At 46.0% G+C, this 18,957-nt stretch overlaps 1 protein-coding gene across 4 annotated transcripts in view; it reads left to right on the top strand.

Annotated features, from left to right (window-relative positions):
- The window catches only part of SLC20A2 (solute carrier family 20 member 2), a 125,320-nt gene that overhangs the window by 49,726 nt on the left and 56,637 nt on the right, over positions 1 to 18,957 (top strand). The window lies entirely within an intron of this gene.

Genomic DNA, 18,957 nt, shown 5'->3' with positions numbered 1-18,957 from the left:
CGTTTTGGTGCTTGTGGCACTTGATTTAAGAAAATCTGGAACAAAGATTGTGGAAAATCTTGAACAAAGTGGGGCTTCCCACCAAAGCAGGCCCCCCTTTCCACTTGCTTTACACAGTGCCGCATGAGAGTAAGTAGTTTTGATGGTCATTGAGAGAGGCTCTCCTAAGCCTGGGCCTGGAGCAAAATGGCATTTGTCACTAGGTTTCCTTTGGGCATTGAGGCTGAAATTCAGACTGGATTGAATCTGTTTTCAACAGGACTAAGACCTTAAACTTAATTGAAAACCAAGGCCGGGCGGGTGGCTCACGCCTGTAATCCCAGCACTTTGGGAGGCCGAGGCAGGCAGATCATGAGGTCATGAGATCGAGGCCATCCTGGCTAACATGGTGAAACCCTGTCTCTACTAAAAATACAAAAAATTAGCAGGGCGCATGGTGGCGGGCGCCTGTAGTCCCAGCTACTCGGGAGGCTGAGGCAGGAGAATGGCGTGAACCCGGGAGGCGGAGCTTGCAGTGAGCCGAGATGGCGCCACTGCGCACCAGCCTGGGCGACAGAGCGAGACTCCGTCTCGGGAAAAAAAAAAAAAAAGAAAGAAAAGAAAACCAAGTGCCTTGATAAACTAAAAGGAATCTGGAATCATGTGCTACCATGTTTTGGCCTAGCCTTTAGTTTAGAGCCTTTGTTACTCATAGAAGAGTGTTTCCTGGAATGCTCGGAACTGAGAAAGCTGGTTTTTCAAGTTTCGTCTTTACATTTGTCATCCATATAAGGAATGCTCTTCTTTTTATGCTCACCTTCCTTTCTTCATCATCTTGTGTCTTTCTACTGCAATTATATGAGAGGAGTAGTCATGACATTCCTCTCTGCAGTATTACTTCCTTAGGAAGTGAAGACACGCCTTGCATGGGCGCATCTTCGTTTTCTTTTCTTTTTTTTTTTTTTGAGGCGGAGTCTTGCTCTGTCACCCAGGCTGGAGTGCAATGGCACGATCTCAGCTCACTGCAACCTCTGCCTCCTGGGTTCAAGCAGTTCTCTTGCCTCAGCCTCCTGAGTAGCTGGGATTACAGGCGCCCACTACCACTCCCAGCTAATTTTTTGTATCTTTAGAAGAGACAGGGTCTCACCATGTTGGCTAGGCTGTCTTGAACTCCTAACCTCGTGATCCGCTGTCCTTGGCCTCCCACGTGCTGGGATTATAGTCCTGAGCCACTGCGCCCCGCCAGGCACATCTTCATTTTCTTTGTGGGGAAGAAAGAGGTGTGGGTGAACACCTTCACTCATCAGTCAGATATTCAATGAATCAAGTACTGTTCCCAGTGAGATTGTGGGGGGACAGTTCCCAGGACATCAGCATGTCCTGGCTGCCAAGTAGTTACAGCTGAGTTGAGCCCCAAAGCTCTCCTGCATACCATGTGAGTGTAGACGTGCACAATGCCACATCAAGATGGAATAGTAGGTGTTAAAATTTGGTTACTTGGCAAGTTGAATGCCTTAAAAGAAGAGTCTTCTTACTTCCTTAGAAGGGATAGAGCCAGATAAAAAGGATTTTCTGAGACTGTAGACTATGTTGGACAAGGCGGGAAAACTGGTGGTCATCAAGAGAAAGAGAGTGACTTTTTTTTTTTTTTTTTGAGATGGAGTCTCACTCTGTCACCCAGGCTGGAGTGCAGTGGCACGATCTCGGCCCACTGCAACCTCTGCCTTCCACATTCAAGCGATTCTCCTGCCTCAGCCTCCCAAGTAGGTGGGATTACAGGTGCCTGCCACCATGCCCAGCTAATTTTTTTTTTTTTTTTTTTTGAGACGAAGTCTCACTCTGTTGCCTAAGCTGCAGTGCAGTGGTGTGATCTCGGCTCACTGCAACCTACACCTCCCTGGTTTAAGCGATTCTCCCGCCTTAGCCTCCTGAGTAGCTGAGACTACAGGCATGTGCCACCATGCCTAGCTAATTTTATTTTAGTAGAGACGGGGTTTCACTGTTGGCTAGGCTGGTCTTGAACTCCTGACCTTGTGAGTCGCCCACCTCAGCCACCCAAAGTTCTGGGATTACAGGCGTGGGTCACCGTGCCCGGCCAATTTTTGTATTTTTGATAGAGACGGGGTTTCGCCATGTTGGCCAGGCTGGTCTCTAACCCCTGACTTCAGGTGATCTGCCCGCCTTGGCCTCCCAAAGTGCTGGGATTATAGGCGTGAGCCACCACACTAGCCTGAAAGAGGGTGACTTTTATAAGAGGAAGAAGAGAGTGGATCTCAACTTAAAAACTGGAACTGCATTTATTTTCCTCTTTTTAATCTTTTTTTTGTTTACTTGATTTTTGCTTATTTGTTTTTATCTTTACTCTGAAGACTAAAAGCAAAAGTAAGAGAGATGAATGTAGTTAATATAGGTGTTAGGAGTTATAAAAGAGCTCATCTGTTATAAAGGTTTTTGAAAGAGTGATTGCCTTAGACCCGGCTTGAAATTAAAGTGGCAGCTGTCAGAGGAAGAGGGAATCGCTGGGATGTTCTGTCACTTTCTGCCTTGGCTGCTGTGCGGTTAAGTGTCCCTAGGGACCTAGAGGGCAGAGCGCCTGGCAACGCGCCTCCTTCTCTTGGGCCTGATTTTTGCCATCTCTGCTTTTGTTTACATTTGTTTGGTTTCCCCCTCATCTTTAAGCATAGTGTCTTCAGGCCTGTGAGGCATGTGAGCAACAATTAAGTAAATCCAGAGTTTTGGGGCTTTTTGTTTTTGTTTTTGAAACGGAGTCTCACTCTGTCTCTCAGGCTGGAGTACAGTGGCAGGATCTTGGCTCACTGCAACCTCCGCCTCCCAGGTTCAAACAATTCTCCTGCCTCAGCCTCCTGAGAAGCTGGGATTACAGGTGGATGCCACCATGCCCGGCTAATTTTTGTATTTTCAGTACAGACAGGGTTTCACCATTTTGGCCAGGCTGGTCTTGAACTCCTGACCTCAAGTGACCCACCCATCTCGGCCTCTCAAAGTGTTGGGATTACAGGCATGAGCCACCACACCCAGCCAAAATCCAGAGTTTTTAACTTGAAGAGAAAAGACTCAAAAGCCTCATCCAGAAGAAATGTCTCCTGGTCAGATATAAAAGCCTGACAGTATCATACTATTAACTATTATAATGATAATTTTTTTAAGTTTATATTTGTATTGTATTCTGAGAAGAAGTTATCCTCAGCGATCAATGGTATAAGAAAGCTTTTGTTTTCTATGTCCCCACTAACTAGTAAGCAGTGAGCTTCTAAGAACTCAAGCAATCAAATTGAATCCAGCTTTGTAAGACCAATACAGATATAAAAGTATATTTTTCTAACAGCAAATCCTGTTTTTTTTTATTTGCACATGGTAGAATTTGCTTTTTCTGGTATACAGTTTTGTGAGTTTGTACACATGCACAGATTTTTGTGAACACCACCAAAAACAGGATACAGAATAACTCCAGCTCCCTGAAGACCCCTCTTGAGCTGCCCCTTTATTCAGACCCTGCCTTCAACCCTTACTCCCTGAACTGTGGAAGGAGTCTTCGAGCCACACACAGCCATGGTCAAGGGTGAAACTTTGCAGGCTACGGGGGTTTAAGCGCAATCTCTGGCCACTAAGTGGCTTGTGCTGTCCCACAAGTGATCCCTAGCAAGTTGCACTAAAATATAAAAACAAGGAGAAAATCTGAGCGGGGCTGGCAGCTGCACACTGTAGGGGAATAGACTTCAGAGAATCATTAATAGTTCAGCCAAGTACCCACACAATTAAGTGACAGCTGCAGGCCTCTGGGAAGTGGGAGTATGAGTGAGCAGAATTGTTACAGTTTATTATTTAAAAGATCCAGTTTTCAATGACAAATTATAAGACATGTAAAGAAACTAGCTCGTGTGAAACACACACAGGGCGGGGTGGGGGGCAGACAGTGGAGATGGCTTTTGAGGGGGCCCAGATACTGAACTTAGCAGACAGTCTTCAGGGCAGCCATTACACATACTTTCACAGACTAAAGGAAATCATGTTTTAATAATGCAAAGAAGGTATGCTGGCAGACTCATCAAATAGAGAATATTCATGAAGAGATAGAAATTATAAAATAAAAAAAGAACCTGGCTGGGCACAGTGGCTCAGGCCTGTAATCCCAGCACATTGGGAGGCCGAGGCAGGTGGATCCTGAGGTCAGGAGTTCGAGATCAGCCTGACCAACATGGTGAAACCCTGTCTCTACTGAAAAGACAAAAATGAACCAGGTGTGGTGGCACGCACCTGTAATCCCAGCTACTTGAGAGGCTGAGGCAGGAGAATCACTTGAACTCGGGAGGTGGAGGTTGCAGTGAGCTGAGATTGTGCCACTGCACTCCAGCCTGGGAAACAGCGAGACTCTGTCTCAAAAAACAACAACAACAACAACAACAACAACAAAAACCATTTGAAGACACCCAAAGCACAAGGCAACAAAAGTAGGAATATTGGACTATATCAAAATTAAAAGCTTATATATATCAAACGATACCACAGAGTGAAAAGGCAACCTTTCAAATGGGAGAAAATATTTACAAATTTATACCTAATAAGGACCCAGAATACATAAAGAACTACAACTCGGCCAGGCGTGGTGGCTCACGCTTGTAATCCCAGCACTTTGGGAGGCCGAAGTGGGTGGATCACCTGAGGTCAGGAGTTTGAGACCAGCTTGGCCAACATGGCAAAATTCTGTCTCTACTAAAAATGCAAAATTAGCTGGGCGTGGTAGCAGGCGCCTGTAATCCCAGCTACTTGGGAGGCTGAGGCAGGAGAATCCCTTGAACCTAGGAGGCGGAGGTTGTAGTGAGCCGAGATTGCGCCATTGCATTCCAACCTGGGAGACAGAGCAAGACTCTGTCTCAAAAAAAAAAAAAAAAAAAAAAGAACTCCTATAAGTCAAAAACAAAAAGCAAATGACCTGATTTTTTAAATGGGCACAGGACTTTAATAGACATTTCCCCAAAGAAGACAATACAGACGACCAATAAGCATGTGAAAAGATGCCCAATATCACAAATTACTTGGGAAATGAAAATCAAACCGCAGTTTTGAGATACCACCTCCACCCATTAGGAGGGCTATCATATAAAAAGATAAAACCTACAGAAGATAACAGGTGTTGATGAGGGTAATAAGAAATTGGAACCCTTGTGCACTATTGGTGAGAATACTAAATGGTGAGGCTGCTGTCAAAAACAGTATGACAGTTCCTCAAAAACTTAAAATTAGAATTACCACATCCAGCAATTCCACTTCTGGGTATATATCCAAAAGGACTGAAAGTCTGGTCTCGGAGAGATATTTGTATACCCATTTTAATAGCAGTGTTCGTCTGTAATCCCAGCACTTTGGGAGGCTGAGACAGGCGGATCACGAGGTCAGGAGTTCGAGACCAGCCTGACCAATGTGCTGAAACCCCGTCTCTACTAAAAATACAAAAAAAAAAAAAAAAAATGGCCGGGCGTGGTGGCATGCGCCTGTAATCCTAGCTACTCAGAATTGCTTGAACCCAGGAGGCAGAGGTTGTAGTGAGCCAAGATCGACCCATTGTACTCCAGCCTGGGCGACATAGGGAGACTCTGTCTCAAAAAAAAAAAAAAAAAAAAAAAAAAAAAGAAAGCAGTGTTATTCACGATCGCCAAAAGTCGCAGCACAAATGCCTGCTGATGGATGAATAGATAAACACAGTGTGGTCTACACCTACAAGGAAGTATTACTCAGTCTCAAAAAGGAAGGAAATCCTCATACATGCTGCAACGTGGATGAACCCTAAGTGAAATAAACTAGTCACAAAAAGTTAAATGCTGTGTCGTTCCACTCATCTGAGGTCCTTAGGCAGTGAGATTCATAGAGGCTGAGGATAGAATGTTGGTGGCTAGGGGTTGGGGAAAGGTGAGAATGGCAAGTTATTGTTTAATGGGTACAGAGTTTCAGTTTTGGAAATGAAAGGAGTTCTGTGGCTGGATGGTGGCAGTGGTTGCACAGCAATGTAAATATACCTAACGCCACTGAACCATACACTTTCAAATGGTTAAGATGGTAAATTTTATGCGATGTATATTTTACCGCAATTTAAAAACATTTTTTAAAAGAAACTCTGCAGTTGAAAAGTATGATAACCAAGATGAAAAATTCGCTAGAGAGGTTCTGCAGTAAATTAGAGTTGCCAGAAGAAAGATCCACAAGTAATAGAGATGTTGCTGTAAGGAATGAAGAAAAATAAACAGAGCCAGAGAAATGTGGGCCACCATTCAGTGCATCAGCGGGAGAACCAACAGAGAAGGTGCAGAAAACAATATTTCAACACTTAAAAATAATCATGGCCAGGCGCGGTGGCTCACGCCTAGAATCCCAACACTTTGGGAGGCCAAGATGGGTGGATCACTTGAGGTCAGGAGTTCCAGACCAGCCTGGCTAACATAGTGAAACCCTGTTTCTACAAAAATACAAAAATTAGCCCGATGTTGTGGCACATGTCTGTAATCCCAGCTGCCCAGGAGGCTGAGGCAGGAGAATCGCTTGAACCCAGGAGGTAGAGGTTGTAGTGGGCTGAGATCACACCATTGCACTCCAGCCTGGGCGACAGAGCAAGACTCTGTCTCAAAAAGATAAAAAATAAAAATGTTCTGTAGTAATTTAACTTCTCAAATTTGATGAAGAACACTAATGTACACATCCAGACAGCTTAGCCAAATTCAGTTAGGATAGACACAGACAATACTGCAGTCAGAAATTTAAGAGACGAAGAAAAACTCTTGGGACCCGCAATAGAGAAGTGACTGTCAAGTCCAATGTAACTCAAGTAAGATGGACAGCTGACTTCCATCAGAGGCAATGAGACTGGGAGGCAGTGGATGACATATTAAAGTGCCGAAAGAATCCTACATCCAGCAAACCTGTCTTTCAAAAGTAAGACAAAATAAAAACACTGCCACGTAAATAACTAGCAGACCTACCTCACTAGAGGAAGGCAGACGCAGCAGCTCATGCCTGGAATCCCAGTATTGTGGGAGGCCAAGGCCAGAGGATCGCTTGAGCCCAGGAACTCTAGGCCAGACTGGACAACATAGTGAAACCCCATCTCTACCAAAAAAAACTAGCGAGGCACATTGGCGCGCACCTGTAGTCCCACCTAGTTGGGAGGCTGAGGCAGGAGGATCAAGGCTGCAATGAGCCATGGTCGTCATGATCGTGCCACTGCACTCCAACCTGGGTGTCAAAAAAGAAAAAAGTAAATAAAAATACTAAAGGAGGTTCTTTAGGCTGAAAGGAAGTGACACTAGACAGTGATTTGAGTCCACGCATACACACACACAGAGCTCTGCTAAAGATAAGTAGTTAATGATAAAAGACAATATAATTACATATTCCTTTTTCTTTCTTAACTAATTTAAAATATGAAAGAACACCTTCTGTCTGGTTGCCCTCCAGTCTATAAGAAAGTTGTATGCTGTTCTTGAAACAATCTCTCTACACCCAAGTTTTCTTTTCTTTCCTGTTTTTTTTTTTTTTTTTTGAGACTGAGTCTTGCTGTCACCAGGCTGGAGTGCAGCAGCACGATCTCAGCTCACTGCAACCTCTGCCTCCCAGGTTCAAGTGATTCTCCTGCCTCAGCCTCTTGAGTGACTGGGATTACAAGCATGCACCACGCCACCATGCCCAGCCAATTTTTGTATTTTTAGTGGAGATGAGGTTTTACCATGTTGGGCAGGATGGTCTCAATCTCTTGAACTTGTGATCTGCCTGCCTTGGCCTCCCAAAGTGCTGGGATTACAGATGTGAGCCACCGCATCTAGCCCTTTTTTTTTTTTGATATGGAGTTTTGTTCTCGTCGCCCAGGCTGGAATGCAATGACACGGTCTCAGCTCACTGCAACCTCTGCCTCCCAGGTTCAAGCGATTCTCCTGCCTCAACCTCCTGAGTAGCTGGGATTACAGGTGCCCGCCACAACACCTGGCTAATTTTTGTATTTTGAGTAAAGATGAGGTTTCACCATGTTGGCCAGGCTGGTCTCGAACTCCTGACCTCAGGCGATTCACCCGCCTTGACCTCCCAAAGTGCTGGAATTACAGGCGTGAGCCACTGCGTTCGGCCTAGCCCCAAGTTTTCTGAAGGAAAAATGCAGGCACAGGGAGCTTGACAAGCTCTCCTTTTTTGGAGGCGGGTGCTTTCTGGGTCTTTTATTTGTATGCATTGTGTCCATCACCCCATGAGTGTACCTAGGGAAATCAGCTGACCTCCCTGAACATTCCATGCAGTGAGAGAAGCGGTGAGGAAATAAATGAGTGACTCTGATGCCTGGTCATCTCAGCCCCCCTTTACAGGCACAGTGGGTGGAAGAAGGGAAGGACTGTGCTTGTCCTGACCTCTGGGGAAGGAGGAAAGGTGGGCTGGAGGCTGGGCTGTCAGCACCTCCTGCCCACAGTTTCAAAGGCTCACTCTGGGCCTAGGTTTGCCAGGGTGCCCTTTGGTCCAAATGCAGGCCTTGTGCTTAGTCCTGTGCCCTGTTTCACTCTTGGCCTGGAGGCATTTTTGTACTGCTGCTGTCTCAGGGCCAGCTGTGTGGCCGAGATGCTTAGTGGCTGCATGTAGACCAGCAAGCAGAACACCCGGCTGGCTGAATGCCCTGGGGGTCTGGAAGGCCAGACCCAGGCGCTCCTGCATGATATGGGAGCAGCCTTTAGCTGCCTGGCTGCCCTCCCAAGTCAGGCTCTCTTGGATCATGGTGGCAGCCAGCCATAGACCACACCCACCCACACTTCATCAGACTGCACACTGGATCTATCAGGGGACACCGTGGGACTACACCCCATTCTGCCCCCATGGCCTCTCCTGCAAAGCTCGAAGATAGCTTGGAAAGCACAGAGTGCAAGAGAGATGATCTTTATCGTGCATAAGGAATTAAGAGCCATGAGCATTCTCAGAGTGAGGAAATAGTTTTCAAAGAAATCTTATAAAATGTCTTTTCTCTTTTGTGTTTTTTAACTGTCATCCCACAGTTTTGTGAAGGTATTAATAATATCAAGCCAGTGCTCATGGTTTCTTAATTTAGTAAAAAGATTTCACTCTCAGTAGTCTCCACAGAAGATGAGAGGAACTGCTAAATTTCTACCTGACTTACCAATCAAATGAACGTTCTTGGGACTATATTGCCTTGTTTAGCCTGTTTATACTGCCAATTTAGCAAGTTATTAGTGGAGTGGAATCAGGTTTTCAGATTTCTGATGAAGCACTTCAGAGACTTGAACAGATTCTCCCAAATCTGTTGGGAGAATGGCAAAAAGGAAGAGGCTGCCTAGATCAACTTAATAATCATTCGTCCTCTGTTGCTTTTTCTGCTGGCTGAGAACAATTGCTTAAGAATCTCTGGAATGATAACAAGAAATATGGGGCTGTAAGTTGAGCATGGAAAGGAGTTAAGATAATTTCATTTGTCAGCTCTTCTGTTTATATTAATGTTGCATTAATGGAAAGAATATGCGGTCGTACCAGGAACAAAAAGTTTTATAAGTACCATCCATATTTTTATTGAACCTCCAATAGAATCAAAACAAAGTTAGGAAATAAACATGTAAGAGCCATATCTATTTTCATACATGGTTCCATTTTAAACTGTCGCTGAAGGGAAAGTATTTCCCTAATATAGCTCTTGGAACTTAGCCAAACAGTCCAACATTTCAGGGCACAAAATTGGAACCAGTGATCCTAGATTTGTCATTTGATAGAAGTTTCATATGTTAAGCAATTTGCTCACGAATATCTACCTATTTTTGGTTATGAGTGAAGAAAATATCTAGAATATCTGGGAGGGCGGGGAATCCGTCTATGGTACATATGGAAAGGAAGAAAGGAGAAAATGTTGAAGAGCCTTTTCTATGTTAGAGAGTGGGAATAAATTCATAAAGCTTGGCTGTTCTTGTCCCTTGCTTCCAGACAGTAGCGTCCCTCAGACTCTCCAGCAAGGCAATGATCTACTTTAGAAGTCTCTACTGCTGGGGAGTCCACATTTCCAGTGGGAGCTCACTTCGGTGGGCTGCAACCTATTCTGTTATAAATGTGTTTCTCCTATCCAAATACAGTTTGTTTGTTTGTTTGTTTGTTTTTAAGATGGAGTTTTGCTCTTGTCACCCAGGCTGGAGTGCAGTGGCATGATCTCGCCTCACTGCAACCTCTGCCTCCTGGGTTCAACCAATTCCTCCACCTCAGCCTCCCTGGTAGCTGAGATTATAGGCACCCGCCACCCTGCCCGGCTAATTTTTGTATTTTTAGTAGAGACGGAGTCTCACCATGTTGGCCAGGGTGGTCTCAAACTCCTGACCTGAAGTGATCCACCCACCTTGGCCTCCCAAAGTACTGGGATTACAGGCATGAGCCACCGCGCCTGACCCAATTTTTTTTTTTTTTTTTTTTTTTTAAGAGACTAAGTTTCGCCCTTGTTGCCCAGGCTGGAGTGCAATGGCACAATCTCAGCTCACTGCAACCTCTGCCTCCCAGGTTCAAGTGATTCTCCTGCCTCAGTTCTCTGAGTAGCTGGGATTACAGGGGCCCGCCACCACGCCTGGCTAATTTTTTGTATTTTCAGTAGAGATGAATTTTCACCATGTAGAGAGATTTTCACCGTGTTGGCCAGGCTGGTCTCGAATCCCTGACCTCAGGTAATCCACTTGCTTTGGCCTCCCAAAGTGCTGGGATTACAGGCATGAGCCACTGTGCCCGGCCAAAAACAGTTTTGTTTTTTTTAAGACAGGGTCCTACTCTGTCGTCCAGGCTGAGTGCAGTGACAACACTCCAGTCTCACTGTAACCTCGACCTCCCAGGCTCAGGTGATCTTCCCACCTCAGCCTCCTGGGTAGCTGGGTAATTTTTGTATTTTTAGTAGGAATGGGGTTTCGCCATGATGTCCAGGCTGGTCTCAAACTCCTGGACTCAAGTGATCCGCCCACCTTGACCTCTCAAACTACTGGGATTGCAGGCATGAACCACCTCGCCCAGCCTAAATAATAGTCATTTTTCTTACATGAAAGACTGTTTCCTTGTGCTGTGTCCTCAAATTAGATAAAGAGAGGCTGATATATTTCCTAATAATAACTTTTTCATGGACTCATTGAATTGTAAATGTAAAAGGAAAATGACAAATAAAATCGTACAATTACCTGTCATACGGTCATTCAGATTCCATTTGAACGTCACCAAGGATGGCAGTTAGATATCCTGAGGCAGCCTTTCCACTAAAAAAGAAAATATTTTCCATGTAAGTCATGTCGGACCTTGGAAATCTTTTCTTCTTCAGACCAAATCATCCTAACTCCTCTAACTTTAACTCATTTTAATTATTTTTTGCTGTTTATTTCCTTTTCCTTTAAAAATATATTCACTTAGATTTATTTATTGTAGATTTATGCAATGCCTTCCCAGAGAGTAAGAGGCTGTGTGGAAAACATCTAAAGATCACAGAAGTGTTAGGGCTGGGAAGAAACTTCCCTGTAGGAATGAGAAGAATGCAGAGGGAGCGTGGACAGAGCAGAAATGAGACCTGGAAGGAAAAAGGGCAGGGAAGGCTGAACCCTCAGGGCCCGAAGCAGGAATCCTAGCTAGAGAACCAAATGGCAAAGTAAGTCTGTTCATGTTCCATAAGTCCACGAAGGCCGTTGACTGCACTGCTCAAGACAGGGTCAGAATTTTCCTCCCCTCCCCACAGGACAATCCTGTGGCTCACAGTTTCAGGCTAAACGGCCTCTTCCTGGCCCTGTGGTCTCTGGTTGATGTAGAATAATAGAGTTGGACAGGACTAAAAGATGTCATCTGATATTGACAATTTTGAAGGGTGAGGGCCCAGCAGCATTCTTGTGAGTCCATTCTCTTTATTAGCCTCCCTCCTTCCCATGTCTCTCCCTGCCCACCCCCAGCTTAGGCCAGGAACCCAGGGAGCCTCAGCACCTAGAGTTGAACCTCGTTATCATCAGTGCCTGGCAAGTGTCAGCCAGGAGCATCACTTCCTAGTTTCTCAGCATTGCTTTCATTTCAGTGCCTCCTACTGTGGTGTGTGGTGTGGACTCATGGGAAGGAGATAGTGCATTTAGGGATTCATTGTTTAAATCTACTTTCAGTGATGCAGCCACATCTTTAAAACGACCAAAATTGGACTCGATTACTGCTAAAGTCCCTTCATACCCTAATGTTCTATGATCTTCTAACTCTGTAAACCAAAACAGGAATAAAAGCGTAATTATAGGTTGCTTCTTGTAAGCATTAGCTTCAAACAGTTTCAGGAGAAAAGAGGCCAGCAGAGTCCTTGGCACCATTGAGATATTTTCTATTCAGTTCAGTCCTGAGGGCCAAACCTCAAGAGAAGCATAAGGAAGATGAGGGAAGAACTGAGAAAGACTGTGACTGATCATGGGCCCTTTGGAATATAAATTGAATACAGGGCTGGGCACAGTGGCTCACGTCTGTAATCCCAGCACTTTGGGAGGCTGAGACGGGAGAATCAGTTGAGCCCAGGAGTTTGAGACCAGCCTGGGCAACATAGTGAGACCTTGTCTCTACCAAAAAGAAAACAAAATTATCCAAGCATGATGGCGTGTGCCCGTAGTCCCAGCTACTAGAGAGGCTGAGGTAGAAGGACTGCTTGAGCTCAGGAGTTTGAGATAGCCTGAGCAACATAGGGAGACCCCTCCAACCTGTAAAAAAATAAAATAAAAATTACTGGGTGTGGTGGCGCTTGCCTCTAGTCCCAGCTACTCAGGAGGTGGAGACAGGAGGATTACTTGAGCCCAAGAGCTTAAGGCTGCAGTGAGCCATGATCGTGCCACTGCACTCCAGCCTAGACAATAGACTGAGACTCTGCCTCAAAAATAAAAACAAAGGAATAAATAAATAATTGGAATATAGTAGAAGACTCCACACCATGCAGAGACCTTTTTACTAAGCGCTCCAGTACTAGACAAAAGGATATTCTTGATGGTGAAAAAGATAAATAAAGGGAATACAAAATGTGTTTTACGTTTTACGTCGTAGATAGTAAGCCTGGAGAAAAATTGAGGCCCCGGCTGAAAACATAAATTAGATTAATGGTAAATTCATTTTGTTTAAGAAAACTAAGCCTATTTTTGTGATATGTTCCTAACTTTTTTTTTTTTTTTTTTTTTTTGAGACGGAGTCTCGCTCTGTCACCCAGGCTGGAGTGCAGTGGCGCGATCTCGACTCACTGCAAGCTCCACCTCCCGGGTTCACGCCATTCTCCTGCCTCAGCCTCCCGATTACCTGGGACTACAGGCGCCCACCACCACGCCCGGCTAATTTTGTGTATTTTTAGTAGAGACGGGGTTTCACCGTGTTAGCCAGGATGGTCTTGATCTCCTGACCTCGTGATCCACCCGCCTCGGCCTCCCAAAGTGCTGGGATTACAGGCGTGATGTTCCTAACTTTTTTTTTTTAAATGTAGTGTTTTGAAGGGTCTTCCAGTGATAAAGTGGTCATTACACATCGTAGAAAATTTTGGATAACGTCAAAAAAATAAAAAGAGACCTAGAGAGAAGTGCAATTAACCTGTGGGCTTATTTCCTGAAAGTCTTAGCCCGCACTCTCTTAAACACAGCAGAGGCCATGTGGCTAATGTCATTGTGTGTTCCCATGTTTCCCCTAGGATCACTGTGTTCCAGTGTCATGAAAATCTCTCAAGTTACATCATTGCAGTGGCTACCTAATATTTCATCTTTTAGAAGAAGTTGCCTTAGCCACACCCCTGACTGGGAACATTTAGATGTTTCTTCTTTTTTATAATCATAATAAATGACACTATATTCCACATCTGTGCATTATTTGCCCACATTTCAAAGTCTTTGCCTATTTTCTTGAGCAGTTGAGGCTGATGTCATAAAGAGCACCCATACCCCACTGAGTGCTCCTCCTTCACAGTAGGGCCCTGGAGTTGCCGTACATCTGACCTGGCCTGGTCAGTGGACAAGAACCATTTTCTTTTCTTTTCTTTTTTTTTTTTTTCAGACAAGGTCTCACTCTGTCACCTGGGCTGGAGTACAGTGATTCAATCTCAGGTCACTGCAACCTCTGCCTCCCGGATTCAAGTGATGCTCCTGCCTCAGCCTCCCGAGTGGCTGGGATTACAGATGCACACTGCCATGCCAGCTAATTTTTGTATTTTTAGTAGAGACAGGGTTTTGCTGTGTTGGCTAGGCTGGTCTTAAACTCCTGATCTCAAGTGATGGGCCCACCTCGGGCCTCCCAAAGTGTTGAGATTATAGGCATGAGCCACTGCACCCAGCTAAGAACCATTTCAATAAGAAGATAGTTACTTTTTTTATTATTATTATTTTAAAGAACTGTGTAAACCATTTCTAACTGTACTTAGGTAGATACCATTACAGAACCTTTCATCACAGATTCATGATAGTTACCCTTGCAGAACTGATTTCAGAGTTGACTTTGGGGTCACAGATTCAGAGTGACCCTGTGATTGTAGCTTGCCCACACTCAGACTCTCTCTGAGTGACGTCCTTGCAGGTCTTGGTCTATGAAGTGCCCAGAACTTCAGATTTAAAGGATCTTCAGTCTGTGGTTCCCCATGGGAATGATTTTCAGCTGAAATGTTTATATTTGTATAAGCTTAATACTAACAAATGGGTTTCTACTGTGAGATCCTCTAGAAACCATCTGGAAGGCTTGTCTGTGGAAAGCTGGCTTTTCTTTTCCTTGTGGACTTGAAGAGAGGTCTGTAGGCTGGCTCTGGAGCAGGCCTTTCCTCTCTTCCCTGGCCCTGGAAGAGTCACGTCCCGAGCCCCTCTCTGTGGGCTTCATGTCTACAGCGCTAAGTCAGCCCCCCCTCGATCCGTCTGCCGTTGTTTTAAATGTGCTGTGACATACGTCACCCCTCCCTGAGTCCTTACTTGACTGAGTGAACTGGCTGGGTTTTCTGTGTCTCAGTGGAAGATTCCCTTTCTCATTGAAAAGAGAACTGTTTTTTTTCTTTCTTTTTTTTGCTGCGTAATCTATATGCCATCCTAGGGGACTTGGTGGAAGTGGGGGGCAATGCTTGCAATATAGATAAGGGAAAATATCAAAAGTGAACATTACCTTTTATGACCCGTATTTTTTCTGATCACTTTTTTTGAGGTAGACTGTATATACCTCAATAAATAAAGCTCAGCAGTTGTGAGTGAACAGTTTCGTGAGTTTTGACAACACGTGCAGTAACACAGCTACCACCATACTCAGCAGAGCACTCCCTGTGTAGACATGGGTTGTTGTTTCTCTTGGGCAACTACACACCAGATTGGGGCTGCTGGGTCATGTGGTGAGTGTACACTGCACTTTTAAGAAATTGCCAATAGTTGGCCAGGCGCAGTGGCTCACGCCTGTAATCCCAGCACTCTGGGAGGTCAAGGTGGGTGGATCACTTGAGGTCAGGAGTTCAAGACCAGCCTGGCCAACATGGTGAAACCCTGTTTCTACTAAAAGTGCAAAAGTTAGCCGGAGGAGGTAGTGCAGGCCTGGCTACTGGGGAGGCTGAGACAGGAGAATCACTTGAACCTGGGAGGCAAAGGTTGTAGTGAGTGAGCAGAGATTGCACCATTGCACTCCAGCCTGGGCGACAGAGTGAGACTACATCTCAAAAAAAAGAAAGAAAAGAAATTACCAATTGGCTGGGGATGATGGCTCACACCTGTGATCTCAGCCCTTTGGGAGGCCAAGGTGGGTGGATCACAAGGTCAAGAGATCAAGACCATCCTGGCCAACATGGTGAAACCCTGTCTCTACTAAAAATACAAAAAATAGCTGGGCTTGGTGGTGCACACCTGTAGTCCCAGCTACTCGGGAGACTGAGGCAGGAGAATTGCTTGAACCCAGGAGGTGGAGATTGCAGTGAGCCGAGATTGTGCCACTGCACTTTAGCCTGTGACAGGGCAAGGCTCCATCTCAAAAAGAAAAAAAGAAAAACAAATTGCCAATAGTTTTCCAAAGTGTCTTTACCATGTTGAGTGTTTTTTTTTCTTAGCACCCTTTTAGTGTTTCTCTTTGCCTCCCTTCTTCCCTTAAAAAGTCCCTGTCCAGGCTGGGTGCAGTGGCTCATGCCTGTAATCCCAGCACTTTGGGAGGCCGACTGAGGCAGGCAGTTCACGAGGTCAGGAGTTCAAGACCAGCCTGGCCAACCCATATGGTGAAGCCCTGTCTCTACTAAAAATACAAAAATTAGCTGAGCATGGTGGGGTGTGCCTGTAATCCCAGCTACTTGGGAAGCTGAGGCAGGAGAATTGTTTGAACCCCGGAGATGGAGGTTGCAGTGAGCCGAGATTGCACCACTGCACTCCAGCCTGGGCCACAGAGCAAGACTCTGTCTCAAAAAAAAAGAAAGTCCCTATCCCTCACAACGTGTGTCAGTCTTAAACCAAAAACAAGGTCAGAGTCTGCATGTTGAGGAAGAAGAGCAGGTCCAAGGGAGGAGGCTGGAGAAACCCACAGGACTGGGAAGAGAGTGGGGCACAGGGCTGCCTGAGAAAGATCCTTTCGGAAGGATTTGGGAACCTCTTGTTTGTTATTCTTCCTGTGACAACAGTGATGCCAGTAACTTCAAGTTGCTTGAGGCGAAACACTTCTGCCCAATTAAGTTTGATCCTCACAATAATTCTGTAAGGTGCATGCGCCGTCACTATCCCCATTTTATAGATGCTGCAATTCAAAAAGTGTGTGTGAGGTACCCAGGGCCAGCCACTAGAGAGGAACAGAACTGCGACAGGACCTTATGCTTCCTGACCTTCGCCCCAGGGCTTTATCTGCTAAGAATGGTAATAATCACCTCGTATTGATTGCTGGAATTGAGCTTGGGCCTTCTCCTTTGCATGTAACTGGTGGCGAGGCATCTGCCACAGTCTCCACGGTTCAGGTGAGTCATTGAGGTGACTTACCCAGGGTTGCATAGCCAGGAGCTGGCCGGACGGGAATGGACCTAGAGTCCCTGACTGCAGGTCCTGTGCTCATTGCCCTTCTCCACACAGGAGAAACAAATGTTCCTTTTGTAACTACAGAGAGGAAAGAAGGTGGCAAGCCTTTCTCCTTAGGCAGGTGCTTGCTGGATTTAAGCTGGTGGGCTGAGGGTGTGAGTGTGAAGGAGAAAAGCCGCGTTAAAGAGCATAGGCACAATTGTGGAAATGAGTTGTCTAAGACTGTTTAAGTAGGAGAGGGGATCTCTGGGCTGACACAGTGCCAAGGGGAACATCAAGGTTGATTAACAACCTCCCCAAGCAAAACCAGACCAGGGCAAAGCTGCTCGGGGGCTTGTGCCAGCCACTCTTCCCACCCACGGCGCTCCTGTGGTTCACCTGTGTGAGTTTCACAAGTTTTGACAACATGTGCAGTAGTACAGCCACTGCCATATTCAAGGTGCACAGCAAGGGAATCGTCCATTAAGACACAGTAAACAGGCCGGGCACGGTGGCTCAAGCCTATAATCCCAGCACTTTGGGAGGCTGAGGCGGGCGAATCACGAGGTCAGGAGATCAAGACCATCCTGGCTAACACGATGAAACCCCCGTCTCTACTGAAAAAACAAAAAAATTAGCCAGGCGTGGTGGCGGGCACCTATAGTCCTAGCTACTTGGGAGGCTGAGGCAGGAGAATGGTGTGAACCCGGGAGGCGGAGCTTGCAGTGAGCAGAGATCATGCCAATGCACTCCAGCGTGGGTGACAGAGTGAAACTTCATCTCAAAAAAAAGAAAAAAAAAAAAAACGCACACAGTAAACCCACCTGGTTCACCCAATGAAAAGCCCACCTGTGGTCAGACCCTATCCTAGCCCCAAAAAGCAAAACTGAAAACAATGTGAAAGAGAAGAAAAACCTACTCAGTATTTTTCAGTTCAGTTCCATAAACCATCTATCCTCTCTCCACCCCCATGTTTAATCCACCATCTGGTCCTGTTGGATTTTGCCGCTGCAGTTCTCTTAAATCATCGTATTCCCTCCCACCCACCACCGTCCACACCCTGGTCCCAGATGCCTCGTCTCATGCCTAAGCCATGCAACGGGCTCCTGACTCATCCTCCATGTTTTTGCTTGCCTTCTATCCAATGTGGTCACCACACTGCAGCCAGAAGGATCTTCTGGGCCCTGGTGTGGTGGCTCACGCCTGTAATCCCACACTTTGGGAGGCCAAGTGGGGTGGATCACCTGAGGTCAGGAGTTCAAGACCAGCCTGGCCAACGTGGTGAAACGCCATCTCTACAAAAATACAAAAAAAATTAGCCAGGCATGATGGCGGGTGCCTGTAATCCCAGCTACTCGGGAGGCTGAGGCAGGAGAATCTCTTGAACCTGGGAGGCAGAGGTTGTAGTGAGCCAAGACTGCGCCACTGCACTCCAGCCTGGGCGACAGAGTGAGACTTTGTTTTGTCTCAAAAACAACAGAAAAATTCCTAAGTCTGGGCCGGGCATGGTATCTCACACCTGTGATCCCAGCACTTTGGGAGGCCAAGGTAGGAGGATCACTTGAGGATAGGAGTTTGAGACCAGCCTTGGCAGCATAGGGCAACCCCCATCTCTACAAAAGATTTAAAAATTAGCAGGGTATGGTGGCGCATGCCTGTAGTCCCAACTACTGAGAAGGCTGAGGCAGGAGGATCGCTTGAGCCTGGGAGGTTAAGGCTGCAGTGAGCCATGCTTGTGCCACTGCATTCCAGCCTAGGTGACAGAGCAAAAAAAAGAAAAGCCAAGTCTGGTCACGCCAGTGACCAGAGAGTACCCCTCTCTGATTAAAACCCTTCGGTAGCACCCCACTGTCCACATGGTGGCCAGTCTTTAACCAGACCCACCCGACCTTCATCCTGGTTCCTCTCACTCTGGCCTGCCTCCAGGCCGCTCCTTCCCACCATGAGAACCATCTGGAATGAGTGTTCCCCCCGCACTTCCCACACCAGGCCCAGCATGACTGTGGCCGTC

This window comes from Piliocolobus tephrosceles, chromosome 7 (assembly GCF_002776525.5).
Source record: "Piliocolobus tephrosceles isolate RC106 chromosome 7, ASM277652v3, whole genome shotgun sequence".
Classification (NCBI taxonomy): Eukaryota; Metazoa; Chordata; class Mammalia; order Primates; family Cercopithecidae; genus Piliocolobus; species Piliocolobus tephrosceles.
The sequence above is the reverse complement of the archived record's forward strand: the minus strand, read 5'-3'. Positions and strand labels throughout refer to the sequence as shown.